This window comes from Haemorhous mexicanus, chromosome 2, assembly GCF_027477595.1.
Source record: "Haemorhous mexicanus isolate bHaeMex1 chromosome 2, bHaeMex1.pri, whole genome shotgun sequence".
Taxonomy (NCBI): Eukaryota; Metazoa; Chordata; class Aves; order Passeriformes; family Fringillidae; genus Haemorhous; species Haemorhous mexicanus.
The window spans coordinates 52668028-52683020 of record NC_082342.1 but is presented as its reverse complement, the minus strand read 5'-3'; the positions used below and the strand labels follow the sequence as shown (position 1 = coordinate 52683020).

The 14993-nt window shown below is 38.0% G+C and overlaps 1 protein-coding gene across 3 annotated transcripts in view; it reads right to left on the bottom strand.

Moving 5' to 3' along the window:
* The window catches only part of FRY (FRY microtubule binding protein), a 223289-nt gene that overhangs the window by 193260 nt on the left and 15036 nt on the right, over window positions 1–14993 (bottom strand). For all 3 annotated transcript variants that reach the window (XM_059838832.1, XM_059838834.1, XM_059838831.1), the window contains exon 2: window positions 1598–1773. The gene's annotated coding sequence lies outside the window, so the exon portion shown is untranslated. The remainder of the gene's footprint in view (window positions 1–1597; window positions 1774–14993) is intronic.

Here is a 14993-nt window from a genome sequence, read left to right as displayed (position 1 = left end):
CAACAGCTGTACTTTTCCAGACTGGAGTCACCAGGCAGTCACTCCCTCCTGGCTCACGTGGTGCAATGATACGTGCTCAATCTCCTGCCTGGAGCACTGGGGATCGTGCCCTGGACTCCTGGGGCTGCACTGCTCTACAAGAGGTATACATCTCCCTTACACCCTTCTGAGATTGTCATGGGAATTTCCTATTGTTCCAACAATGCACCAGGTTGAAACTGGACATGCTGCTGTGAAGATGTGTCCCAAGCCCCACCTCTAGCCAAAGCAAACTTACAGCCTGGGCCAAAGGGAGCTCTTTTCATGTCAGCTGTAAGATACACATCACTGGTGTACAGAACAGTTTATCTCTAGGCAATGAAAATAACCATCTTCACAGTGATCATAAAGGCCCAGAACACATATCACACATTTACAGATCTCAGTGCTCTACAGCATAAATGCATCCTTTTACTTGCTTTGATTTGCACTGTCTTGGATAAAAACCACACTACATCAAAATAAAATAAGAACCAAATAATAAATGGCTGTATAATAATTGTCCCAATGCGCTGAAAACCATAATCCAAAAATCTAGGAAAGCTGAAACAGAAATATCTGTATTTAAGCAATCAACAAAGAAAATAACGTAACTATTCCATTGAAAAGGCTGTGACCCTGTCAAGGGTCTTTACAGTACTGCTCTTTAAGAGCAAAAGAAAATATTTCACCCCCCACTGGAGTAGAATTGGGAGCACTGTAGAAGCCAGCACGCCAGGAGAAATTCTGCTAACAAGGTCATCTGATGTGGCTGATAGCCGATTACACAGCAAAATTAATTGTCTCCAAGATTTATGACAGAAGGACTAAATACAGCCTAACAGTAGCTTAAAACCAATACAACCTTCTTTCTAGTAGGAAAAGAAAGGCTTTGTTTTGTTCAAGAGGACACTGATGTACTCATGTTGCTGTGTATTTTTCCCCTGGCTCCTTGATATATAAATGCATGGCAGCAATTGCAGCTATTTTATATCCTTTAATTAGTACATGTGCAAAATGCTTGTTCATCTCTTTTCCAGCAACGTATCAGCATTTCCAAAACCAAATATAGCCAACTCTTTGCTATAAGGAATTTCAGCCCCAGGAAGGCTTTAACTAAACACTTGCACTGCATCAGACTCGTTAAAAGCCATAAGTTTCTTCAGCTCCTGGTGATGGCTTGCCAGTTTTCAACAACATTAAGACAAAGATTCTACAAATATCTGTAGTAAAGTATGCACAGTCTCATGTCACACGTGGTAGTCTTAATATTACTTTAAATTCATTTTTAAAGTCAGGCCATAAGAATCCAAAACTTGTCATTGCCAAATATTTAAATTTATGCTCACAATCTTTTTTTTTTGAGAACCACATATACATGAGCTTCCAAATACCAATCTGCATGTTTTACATTCTTCACACCTATGCAAAAGACTTTTAACTATTTATTAAAAATTTTAGAATAGTTGCCAAATTTATTCAATAAAGAAATGCATTAATACCTAGAATTTATTATCAGTCTTACCAGAAAAATCTCATGTAAATCCATTATGACTACATAATTAATGCAAAGTCTTACCTTTCCCTGAAGCAACAGTTTCCAGCAGTGATCTTTCTTAATGCTTTAATTCTGCTATGTAATTTTCATAAATAGTTTTCTGGTTCAGGCAGAGATGGGTTAACTGCAAGCAGTCTGGATGTATCTTGCTTGCTTCCTGGAGATCACTGTTTTGCTTTGTGAGCCATCACAACAACCTAGGGAAAATAACAGCCAACCCTCAGTCACCTGGACAGTGTGAAATATTACTGCTCCCAGATTAAACAAAAGGTTTAAAACAAATCCATGTCATAAAATGTGATGTTAAGATTTGTATTTATCTACCAAACATTTCATAACAGATGCCATTAAAAGAACTACTGCATGCTTTCTTAACAGGATTTATGTTCTTGGATAAAGACATAAAACAAGCGAGAAAAATTTATATACAAATGTTGTAAATTTTTTAAATTACAACTTGTCTTTACACTGACAATATGAACTATAAACTAGACTTGACACTTGACTTTTTTTTTGTAGATTTTTGGTCAGAAGCTATAAGCAACAGCAAAAATTGAGTTATGCTGTAATTCCTTATGCAGAAGTAAACAAAATGGTGCCTATGGGGGAAAAAAAGTGTGGGAAGTAGAAATGTACTTTGGTATCTATTTGGGTACAGCTGCAAGGTCCCTATTACAACAGGAAACATTATACTCCTGTTTGGTGCAAATACAGGCATTTGGCTGCCAAAAGGCTCTGAAGACTACTACCTGCAAAAGCACTGGCAGCAGATGCAGATCCCACACTTTGGAGGGAGAGCGCTGTCCCATGACGGGTATGCCCAGAGGCCCATCATGCTGAATTACCAAGTCCAAGTAGAGTCTTGTTACTGTGAAGGCAGTTTGAATATTCTCTGCGAGCTCAAGAAACGATGATGCTATGTACATCACCTCGTTTGCTAACTTGAACATGAAGTGCAGTTACACAGGGCCTCGTCCAGCCAAAGCACTGAATACCTCCAAGGACAGAGACACACTTGTCTGGCCAGCCACAGTGCTGTCAGAGCAGCCTGTTGAACAGTGTATCTCCACCTGAATACTCCAGATCCATGGCAGCAAACAGGACTCTCCCCCTTGACTTGTTCAGCTCCATGAAATGTTTGACAGAGCATGTAATTAAAAGATCTACTGAGCTGATATTAACAAATGATAATGAGTAGTCACCTATCTCATAAGGGGGTGTTTTACAACCTGTCTCCTTTCCCCACCCTTCCCCTGACAACAGGAACCACCCTTGGCACTTCAGCATGAATTATTAAAGGAGTTATACATCCTGATTTCTCTGTGTGGTGCCTTTATCCTTCTGGATAGCCCTTTGCAGATGATGTCTATAAAAATACAATACCTCTGTCCACACTTAAAGTAGCACTACTGTAAGTCTGAATAATTCTCTTCTGTCATGTTTGTCAGGTTTCCTGAATGTTAAGAGTATCTAGCTGTGGCATCTGAGTAAAGTCAGAGAGAGACAGGGCAGTCACAGATCTGCTCCTTCAAAATTTCTGCAGTTTTGAGTATTTTTTTCTAAGTTATACTCCAGATGCATATTAAAGATAAGGCTCCATTTTCCAGATGCTTTTTGGTGTTGTAATGTAAGAAATGACAGACAGTAGGTCTGACAGGTTACTGAAACCACCCTATTTTCATCTCCTGTGAGATGCTGTCAGAGACATACAAGAATTTTGGACAAAAATGGGTTCTCAAGTTTTAAAATCATAAAAGGAAATCCCAGTGGCATGGAATACTTTAGGTTGTCATTGTCAGTACAAGAGAGCAGATTTAGGCATCATACATCACATCTGTGAAGTAAGGAGAGACTGCAGGTTAAAAGCAATCACCTACTTTTGTATATCCCTGTGACAAAATGCACTTTTCAGTCTCTGGTAACCTGAAGCCATTATCCTGTGCTCTGGGGGAGGAGAATGGTCAGGAGGAGAAGGAGGAAGAGCTTTCCATACCAGACACTGTGTAATACAGTGTAATTACTGACTTTCATGGACATTACTTCAAAGAACAGGGACAACTTGAAACAAGCAGTCTCAAGCTAAACATTACAACCCTTTGCAGACACACCACCTTTTCAGTCAGTATACAGAGGGCACAGTCTCCTCTACAAACTGAGGAAAACCAGAACAAGGATAAAAATGAGGAACCTGAACTAAAGTACAGTATGGAAATAATTCATTTAACTGTGAAGTATTGCACAATGATTTGTCATATGCTAATTTTTTATTCATTCCCCCTTGAACAATTCCATTGTAAGTATGCTATTTCTACCCAGGTATTGTTTGCATCAAACCATGACCTTCATAGATCTGTGTTTTGCTACATCAGCCTCATTATATAATATGCATTATAGTATATATTATATTAGTATATAATATATAGTATATATTGTATACAATAATATATGTGCATAAGTCACAGAAATAATTGATAGTTCCACTGTGCTCAACTTTTTCTTCTGAAAAACGAGAATTTTTATTTGTGTCTTTGTTACTAGTAAAGAAAATTTTGAAACGCCCTAAGTAGGTACACATTGCTCTTGTAAATATTAATGTGCTAAATGTGTATTCCTGAAATAACCTTCATAACATGTAATAATCTTTAGGAGTATCAAAATTATGATACTAAATGTACAAAAAATGCACTAACTTCATAGCTATACAGTAAGACATGCCAAATAAGAAGTTTGTCAAAATGTGCCTTGTTCTCCAGAAGCAACAAAAATGAGTGAAGGCGAGAGCTGCATCACTCCAGCACCCTCTGTTGGCCCTCAGGCAGCATAGTACCTTTTGCACTCTTACTATAAAAGTCAGTTGTTGGATCCTGAAGCTATGACAAAGATTCCTTCACAGAAAAAGATACATGAAAAGCAAAGAGAAACCTACTATGCAACCAAGTTCTATGCATAAATTCTTCAGCTATATACCACAACATAGTTTAATATCAGATTACTCAGTATTGCTGGATCTGTCATGCATTAGCCCATCTTTGCAGATATTTATAACTGATCTAACTTCAAGGGCAAAATGTTCTTTGCAAGCCCTGTGTGTGTCTGATATTTCTGACAAACACCAAGAATAAATGGCACCTTGCATGCAGTTCTCACCAACAGAAACAACAGAAGAACATCTCTTTTTATGTAACATTATTCACCATGGCTACTGAGAACGAGCAGCGCTTATATTATGCAGAATATCATCCACAAAAGAAAGTGCTCCAATCAGGTTCTCATCAAGCACACAGAATAAAGTCCAGATGCCAGATACAAGGTGATCTAAATATAAGCTCCATGCACTGTGCACAGCCAGATGGTGTAATTTCCAGAAGCAAAGGCCCTTAGCCCAGCGAGCCTGGCAGCTGCTTCGCAAAGCCGGCTCAAAGCTTTGCAGAGGCAGATGTGAACTTGTGGTGGGGAGCAGAGAGGAAGAGGAAGGAGGAAGCAGGAGGGCTGAGATGAAGAAGCGGTGTGCTCCCATGGAGCTGGGGCGGTATGGGTGTCTGAGAAAAACCACCCAGGGTGGTGACTGGGGCTGCCTGGTGCTTTCTGGCCCCTCAGTGTGTGACAACAGGGGAAAGCAGCCTATGCCTGGCTGTGCAGCAAGAGGCAAAGACCTGCTGCCCGGCCATCCCACAGTCCTTGAACCACCTCTGAAGAAGAGCCACAAGCAAAGGGCAGGCAGGACACAAGCAGATCTCATGGAGCAGTCTGTCTGCTTCCAGCAGCCGAGCGGTTGAGTAACTGCCTACCTTATCTCCCTACGGCTAAGCCAACACTGGCCAGAACCCAAACAAACAACAAAAGAGCTTTTCTTCACTGATCTTAATGACAGGGAAAATTTATTCTCAAAAATGACATCAGCTATTGCAAACCTGCTCCTTTCACTGCCTCTTAAGTTCACACCTTTAACCTCTCTACAGTTCTGTATCTCCTTAGTTTTGTTTTCACAGCATCCTGTCTGCTCACCTGAAATTCATACCCACTGTCTCACCACCCTTCCAGGCTCTCTTCTCTGCTTCTTTTCTTTCCCATGTGCAGCTTCACATTATTATCTCCTAATATTTCAATGTTTATTGATTTTAAGATGGTGTTAATAAACAGTGCTTGATAACAATCTCCAGAACATGCAGAAATGCATACAAAAGTTTTACCAAACAAATCTGTGGTACTATTTGTCAGAAAGCATTACTACCCTATTTCAAATATTTGCACACATGCTTCTAATTTGGGTAATTTATATTATACCACTTAACTGGGATGGAGAAATCAGTTTGATTTGGAATGTCAAGATCTGGATTATTAGAGCCAAATATTTATTGCACAGAACAAACTTGAAACTACCTCACAAAATCCATGCGGTTCATTTGAGGTCACTGACTAACCAGTCCAAGAAGCCAGAAGTGGACCCAAACTGAATCCACATCCCCAAACCTCAAAACTGAAAGAAAAACCACAACAGAGCACTTGCATTTTCCATTTTCAGGAGTTACTATTCTCACAGTTATTTTCAGGAATTTATATTCTTGCTTTATACTAGTTTCTGCTGGTAGATTCCTTTCTCTTTATCTGTTCTGTTATTTTAAAACAAATTGAATGCTTCATTTTTTCCATGTTTAAAAGGTCTGGATCCAAACAGTAAATGGTAGGAGTTACTTCCTTTAGGATTTGGCTGTCATTAGGTAGCTGACTAGGGCTGCAGTAGCCTGTTCAGGAACAGGTTACTTATGCAACCACGTTCCTCAGCTTAGCAACCCCAAGGGTGGGGTCCAAAACAGCAACTGCACCAGTCACATTTTGCAACTAAACGTGGAAGAGAAAAAAGAAAAAGAGAGAAAGGAATGGGAAGTGCAAGGGGAAATATCACTTTTCTTCATGAGAAATGTAACTTTCTAAGAAGGCAACAAACAACATAGAAGAAGAAATCAAAAGCAGCCAAACGATTTCTCACTCAGAGTGGTAATTACTTCTGAGATCATAATATGATAATGATTCTTAAGTGAAATAATTCATGCAGAGAACACGTTAATCCCTGCAAAAGATCGTGTAAATACTTCGCTATTCTTGTACTAATCTTCTCTTTCCACTGAATGCTGAAAAAAATCTTCACTTACAATAAAGTGCTTCACTTACAATAAAATTTAAAAAAATGTTCCTGGTTAAATAGCTGAATATGTTGAATACTTACAGAGAAAGTTTCAGTACCAGTATCTTTGTGTCAAGATGTTAAATTTTCTTAAAAGTGAAGGCAAACATTAAAAATACTGTTGACAATTTTAGGAATAAAATTAACTATTAATTTAATTTACTAAGCTTGTGCTGGTTAACAATAGGCATAATTACAGGATATAATACATTATTTTGAAGATTTATAAATAAACATTCTGTGAAAGAATCAATGAAACCAGTAGTTGAAACAGTAGTGTATGAAGAAAGCCCCAAATTAAAACCCCCACAAAACTACCCAAAACTATTTGGGTACACAAACTAGTATCACTTTTGTGTTCATAAAAAAATTGTTCCAGTTAATGATTTTCCCACCCTCCACAAATTCAGTCTTTCTCTATTTGGCCAGGAATTGATTATGTACCACAGAGACAATAAGCTTAGCTGGCGATGTTGACCACTTTTATTCATATAGAAGCTGTATTTTTCATTTTTTAAAGTATTTGATACAGAGGGCAGAAGCACATCTTCTGAGCAGCAGGGATGCACTTGGCCAGCCCATGGAGTGCAATGCCACACCAGGAACATCTGTGCTTGCTTCAGCTACACAAGGCAAAGCCTTTGGTCTGGAGGCTGGAAGGAGCAGAGCTCTATCACTTGCCCACATCCACCCAAACAGCTGCTCTTCTGAGTGTTTGGTTTGGCCTGGCAGGCCCAGGCAGCCTGCAGCTCTGAATTGGTGCAAAAAGCTCCGAAAGGCAGCGTGAGCATTTCTGCTGGTCCTGCTCACACTGCACATGCAGCTCCAGCAGTTGTGCTTTCCCTTCATGCTCCCACAGACAACTGGTACTGCTCTTCATTTATGCTCCAGCTCTCACCCCAACACACTGTCTCTTACAAAGGAGCCTTCTCAGGTAACCATGTTGCTTCACTCAGTAAGTAAATGCTTATTTAGGAAGAACTACTCATTTAGTAAATACACTCAATGAAGAGCTGAGATGCATCATTCATGCTGTGAAACAGATTGATAAACACACCAGCAGGAAGGCACAACTCTCTGATGTGTTATTACCCAGTCTCTAGAGCTCAACTTGGCAGACTGTTTCTTACCAATTATACATAAGATAATGTGCTTCTTTAACATTGACCTAATTAGTGAGAAACCTTACTAATAGACTGTATACCTGTATGACCTGACTGCTATTAGCAAAGGCAGTTTGCTCTAAAGCATTCTGTGGTCCTAAAAACATTTACCTAATTCACTGATAGAAAAGAAGATAGAGTAATAAAAATAAACACCTCAACTATGAAAAATTGCTAAGGGAAGGCTAGGATCAACCTTGACTGCCAGCAGGGTGGCAGTACCTGGATTATTGTCCCTCACTGTGGTCACTGACAGCTCCAAGCCAGCTCTCTGGAGAGCTCCACACTGATGAATACTTTGAGAGTTAGCATCAATAAATGCCATCCCATTCTAGTTTTAAACTCTCATGACTATTTCATAAGAGAACATTTCAAAACCAAACAGTTCTAGATACACTTCTAGATACAAGCCTGTCAGTCTTGAATAACTTGCATTTGTCAAAGAGTTCAGACAAATCAGATAGTATTCCAACAGGGTCCTAATGTCTATGGTAGAGGATTAAACAAACCACAAAAAACCCCCACCAAAACCAAAACCAAAACCAACCCAACACTCCTTCTATTTCACATTAACTTTCATTGGGAGAACTTAAGCACAGCCAACACAAGAGAGCTAGTGGGACAGAGAAGAATGCAGGATGACAGAATCTGATTTTCCAGCATCAGGCCTCATTTCCTCCTGGTGAAAGTGGTCACATAACCCATGGCCTCTTTGGGACTCAGAGCAATAAAAAGAAAGCACTTAACTGCTCAAAAGGGAAGGAATTTTCTGCATGTGACATTAGAGACGCCTCCAACTGCAAGCATCTCTAATGGTCATGAGGTGCTGCTTTGGTGACTACAGCAAGAGTGAAGGTCCAGTTGAATAAAAAAAATGAAAACTAATCCCCTTATTAAAAAATTCAGATATTTAATTGGAGAAAAAATCTGATCTTTATTTTACTAGTCTTCTTTGATGTGTCTGGCAGCAATAGTATCCATATAGGAACCACTACTTTTGTTTTGCTAGTTTTAATTAAATTCAATGTCTAAAATGGCATTTCATTAAATTACTTTCCTTTTTCTGAACTTCCTCCCCGCGCTGTTTTGATTAATCAGATATGGAAAAAACTTAAGTGACCCAGACAATGGGTCATGCAACTTTCAGTAAATAAACTCTGGATGAAACTCTTTCACAGTCTGTACAACATCCTGAACAAGATTAAGACCTGAACTTTTTCAGCTTTACTTGGAAGCACAAGCATGAAGAACAACTTGGAAGATGGGTACCAAAAAGTGTAGAACATAAACCTATTTAACAGAGACCCTTTCATGATCTGCAAATATTTTGTCAGCAGCTTAAGTAGTTTAAGAAAAGAAACAAAACACCCACTTCAGCCAGTACTTTCACTTCATGTCATAAAATTAGCCATCTCTTTAGTTTAAATTTCCTTTGTCTAACTAATAGGCAAATTCTTTAGTACAGCATTACTTTTTTCTTTTTCCATCTCAAGTAACTCTAGCATTTTTGACAGAGAAGAGCAGAAATTGAATAATAAATATAAATAACAACCAAACAAGGCCTCCCCTTGACTTAGAATTGATGTATACATCTGTTATGTCTTTACACTTAAAGTACACTCCTTCAGAGTGAATAATTAAGAAGCAAGACTAACCAAAATAGCATGTAAGTCACTTTTAGTTGTAATACCAATCAGTTTACAGCCCACTTACTTATAAAAATACTTAAAGCCAAAAACAAGACAAAAAAAGAAATACAAAACCAAACTCCAGGGGCCTAGACTTGATAATATGAGTGCTCTAAATAATACTTTTAGTGAGCACTTTCTAGATGTCATGCCTATGGCAATCTCAAAAATTAAATTAAGAATCAGATCATAAAGATTTCAAAAAAAATTAGATAAATTTAAAAGAGACATTCAGTTGTAATTTTTTTAAATTACTTCATTCAGAAAAAATTAAACAATTCAGAAAGTATCTGTAAGGATGCCTTTATATTTGCAATCAGTATTGCTTTTTTTGTTGTAATATTTTGCACTATTAATCATGCTTCAGAATAAAGCAGACGATACCTTATTTGAAATTTACACCAACAGAACGAGATGAACATGTATCTTGACTAAACAATCTTTCCTCAAAATAATTAATAGTGAGTCCTTACTGTGTTGCTTCTCTCCACCATGCTCAGAAGATCCAGACCTGTTTGTCTCTGACAGTGAAGTCTTTGATAAATGTCTACCACTCTATCATAAAAAGGTGGGAAAACTACATGATACAGTTCCACGTTTTGAGAGAGAAACTTGAGAATATCTGTGGTTTGCAATACTCAGTACTATCTGCTTTTCTGAAAAATAACCCAAACCAAGCAAAACCACCACTTATAAAGAAATAATGGAAATAAATATTAACAAATGCATGCAACTTCTGTGATAATGTTCCCCTGTATGCACAGACAGTAACATATACAGAATTCATTTATTGATGCCTAGCAACCTATATGGGAAATAAGGTATAGGAAAAAATTTTATGGAAATATCTAATAGAAAAACAGCAAGTACCAGGTAGCAGAAATACAGACCTAACCCTTTGCTCATCTATTAAAAAGAAGATACCCCCTTTGCCTTGTTGGAGGTGTGCACACAAAACCAGACAGACTTCAATGCTGCCACTTTTTTCAAGATGTTACTTTGAAACTTCTGAAGAGCTAATTAAGGAAAATAACTGTGTCTGTGGCATTGATGGAATTACACAGCTTTCCTTCATTGTGAAATTTTGAAATGTAATTTTTGAAATGTAGTTTCAACTGACCAGTAGATCTCAAAACCCAGCCCACATCAGCTGCATTCAGCAGTGCCTCACAGGGCAGTGTGGGACTGGCACACAAGGTGCACCTCTGCTGCCAACACCGTGATCCCGGCTCGGTGCAGCACATGAGGAACTGCTGACTGCAATACCCAGAGGGGAACCTTTGCAGCCCTCAGACTTCCATTTCAAAGGGATGAACACGAAGGCAAGGACCAGACAACAGCTGCCATTCACTGAAGAGTCTCCCATTAATGATGGGGCCATGCTAAAAGATAAGTGCTTTTCATTTTTGAGGATAATTACAGTTATTAGCTTTTGATCTGTATAATTTTCACTTCCATTTTAATTGCTGAGCTAGAACTCACTTCTTGCAAAAAGTAACCTTCACCAGTCTGTTCTCAAAGGTGTATTTATCAAGTTCATATTCCCCAATGACATGTTTATCTGAGACCTTCAACATACTTGAAAATCCTATCTTTTTTTTTGCAATTAATAAGGATGTCTTCAAATATCAAATATAACATTGACTGAAGAATGCAGAGGGAAACACAACCATTCTGCACCAAAATATTTTTGAAGAGGACCACACAAAGTATTATTATTACATCTACAGGGATTGCTGCTTCAGATACAAAGCCTCTTTCCTTTTCTATATAAACCCATTTTTAAAACATTGTGCAGGCAAGTATGCACACAAGTACAAAAAGCAGACAAGTTTGGAATAGTTTCTTCTACACAGACCATGGCTGGTCTGTATAAAATATTCAATACATAAAACATCAGTGTACTTGATTCAGTTCTGGGACAGGCAACAAAACTCTAGTCTGAAAGCCCAATCTTTAAATACATTTGTCTGAGGAAAATAAGAATATTTAGGCATACTACAAACCAGCTGACAAAAAAAATGCTTATCACTTTTATATCTATCAAGTACCTCAATGATCCTCTATCCATACTATGTTTAGGAAATTCAAACCCTCTCCCTTTTCTTTTAGCTTTTATGTCTTTATTCCTTTGTAATCACTAGTGCCAATTTGTCTATTTTTCAACAGAAAAAAGCACAGGAAGCCTGTGCAGCTTCATAAGTTAATGACAGAAGTCAAGTGCCTCATCATGTGGTACAAATCCAAACGTTTTGCTATGTGCTGTATGCTACTCCTTACTTATTCTAGGCAGAAAATGAACTAAAATTGAACCTTATACTGACATTTGCCATAATTCTTTAGAGAATCGCTCAATTCTATCCTCTGACAATTGCCATCACTATTTCACAGTAACTACTGGACTCATTTTTGTATGTGGCCACAACCTGCTTATAACTTAGCCATAGAATAACCCAACTTATAACTTACACTAGTGAACATGCAGATGTTTCCTTTAATGAGTACTATAAAATGCCCTGCAAACTTGAGGCATCAAAAAAGTGAACAAAATAATAAAAATGAATCATGCAGTATTTATACAGGGATTAATCCATACTGGTCATTCTTTTTTCCCCTAAGTAATTGCATTCAGCTTGCAAGCAGAGAAAACAAAACCCTCAGCCTCAGGATTGTTCTAAACAAGCCAACTTCAAGTATTTTATTTATTTCAAGGGTCTGTATAATAAGGAAAAATTGCTCTTGCTACTGAGAGTTCAAAAAAAGGAATTTATGAGAAGTAATGTTTGCTACAGGGCAGATAGACTGTATTTAGAACTATTGTGTATGTTTGTTGTTTTCCATCATACAATTATAAAACTTAATCACACATTCATTAAGCAAAACTGTTTATAAAGGCATGGTGCCTGCAGTTCTTTGCTCAAGCAGATCTAGAGGTTTATCCCACAAAAATGCTTTCCATTACTTTACTCAGATACCTTTGCAACAGCAGTCAGATTTTTATCTGTTTTGAAAAGGTTTGTTTTTAAGCTTTATCAGGACTTAAAACTACTGTTCCTTAATTCAAGATGGTCTGGGATATCTTACTTAATTACTTCTGAACTAAAGATTAAAAAATTATATGACTAAACCCAGAAGGAGATAAGGACATAGGCAGAAGGTTACAACTTATCTCCCTGAATTTTATGATAAACATTCTTATTTATTTGTCTTCTGTGTTAAAGAAATATAGTAATACTTGCAGGCTGGCCAAATATATCCCACACTAACAGCTTTCCATTTTGGAACTTTTTGGCTTACGCCTGAATTTTCAATCTTAGCACAGCAGTAACTTTATATTCGTGTGCTCTTCCACACATAAGTCATTGGTGCTTTACCTAGAAGTTCATGCAAAAATCTGTCACAGTCTGTGCTAATGTGTTTCTCTGAGCTTTTTTAAAGTAAAAAGCATGCATGAACATCAAAGCACAAGCTGCAAATGATCGTTTCTAATCTTAGACATGTATCAATTATTCACTAGCTAGTTCTGCTTGTGCTTTATCATATAGACATCACCATGGCAACATTGTTCTTCCCTTCCCAGCCTTAATCAGTGAATCTGTAAACTAATATTAGACTGAGCTGCCGGATTACTCAATATTCTACTTATTACACCATGAACATAGACGTGTCTCTCTTATTACATCACGAACCCTACACAGCTTCCAAGATATCAATAAACTTTCATTTGTTCCAATATAGAGATGGTAGCTAAGAACCAGCCAATTCCTCTCTTACTGCTAAATATAAATATGTAGCTTTGAAATACCACTAGCAAAATTCAGAATGGATTTTAATGTCTGGATGCAATACCTCTTCTGTGGTCTTTTCACAAACTGGGAAATGGTTGACCTTCCAAAACCCATAGATTTTAAATTCACTCTTCATTTTTTAAACTATTTCACTTGTTTTCAGCAAGTACCTTAATTTAAATATGTCATATGTTATAGTCTTCTTGGTATGATACAATTTCAATGTTTTCTATATGTTTTCCAGCATTATTAAACATATGTATATACATAAAAATGCATCTTTTTCTAGCTCATTTGGGCCGAACTATTTTATCCCTTTCAGTGATTTTCTTCTAATTCCTCTCTTCTTTTTGTCTAATTAGCTTTTTCTTCACCCATTTCCTCTGTATTTCTCCAACACTCTTGATACTGTTAATTCTCAGCCTCTTTTGGCTGTTCCATCACACAATCATGCTTCCTTTCCCCTGCAGACTGTTAAAATTGTTTATGTAGCTCATTAATCCAGAAGAGACATCCTTAATGCTTTAGTGCTGCAAGGTTTCTCCCCCTCACCTTGGAAAGCAGAACAGACAACATTTCTTGTTTCCCAACTCTTGCTTTTTCACAAAGGTGTTCAACTTGTGATACCTCTACTGGGGTCTCTAGGGAGTACTGATTAAAGTTATGCTTTTGAGCATCTCATTATCATTCTGGCAGCAATTTCTAAGGCTTTTATAATGTATAAAAATCGTGATGTGTCTCTAATATGCAAAAATCTAACTACAGTATTAACAGCACAGAAACTGTGATATACACAGAGAGTTCATGTCCCTTCCCAGAAAGTCCTTAACATTGTTCTTGGTTAAAAATATGAATTGTGTGATATTTCCCTTACACATTCCTTATCTTCACCACAGTTAAAAGGAAGTTGCTTCACGACCACCAGACTGTCTGGCAAAGGGGGCTGTTCACTGGCTGGCGCTGGATAATGTCAAGACTGCTCCACTCTTCTTGTTTGGGAAGCGTGGGACTACACTCTGAGTAACCTTTGAGTGTCAGCAGCCTCCCTCTGGTTTCAGCTGAGATGGAGTTAATTATCTTCTTAGTAGCTGGTACAGTGTATTTTGAATTCAGTATGAGAATAATGTTGACAATGCTGTGATGTTTTTGTTGTTGCTACGTAGTGCTCACCCTAAGTCAAGGACTTTTCAGTTTCCCATACTTTGCCAGTGAGCAGGTGCACAAAAAGCCAGGACAGAGCACGACTGGGACAGCTGACTCAAACTGGCTAAAGAGATATTCCACAGAACATCATGACAAGTGTATAAACTGGGGGAGTTGGTTGTGCGGGGAAGACTCAAAATACCACTGAAAAATGCATGTAGTTAGGATTTTTAAAATACTTTTTCCTGTGCATCAGTGACAAGGTCACCACACCTCCATATTTTGAGCCAGCCAGTGATGCACACATTCCCAAGGCAGCTAACCATAATGCTCCATATGTGAATATAAACCACTACATTGCACATCTTTCAGAGAGCAGAAGCTGCTCCACCAGCAACAGACGGGCCCTAGGATTACACTTACAGTTCAGCTCAGCTTATACACACTTGAACT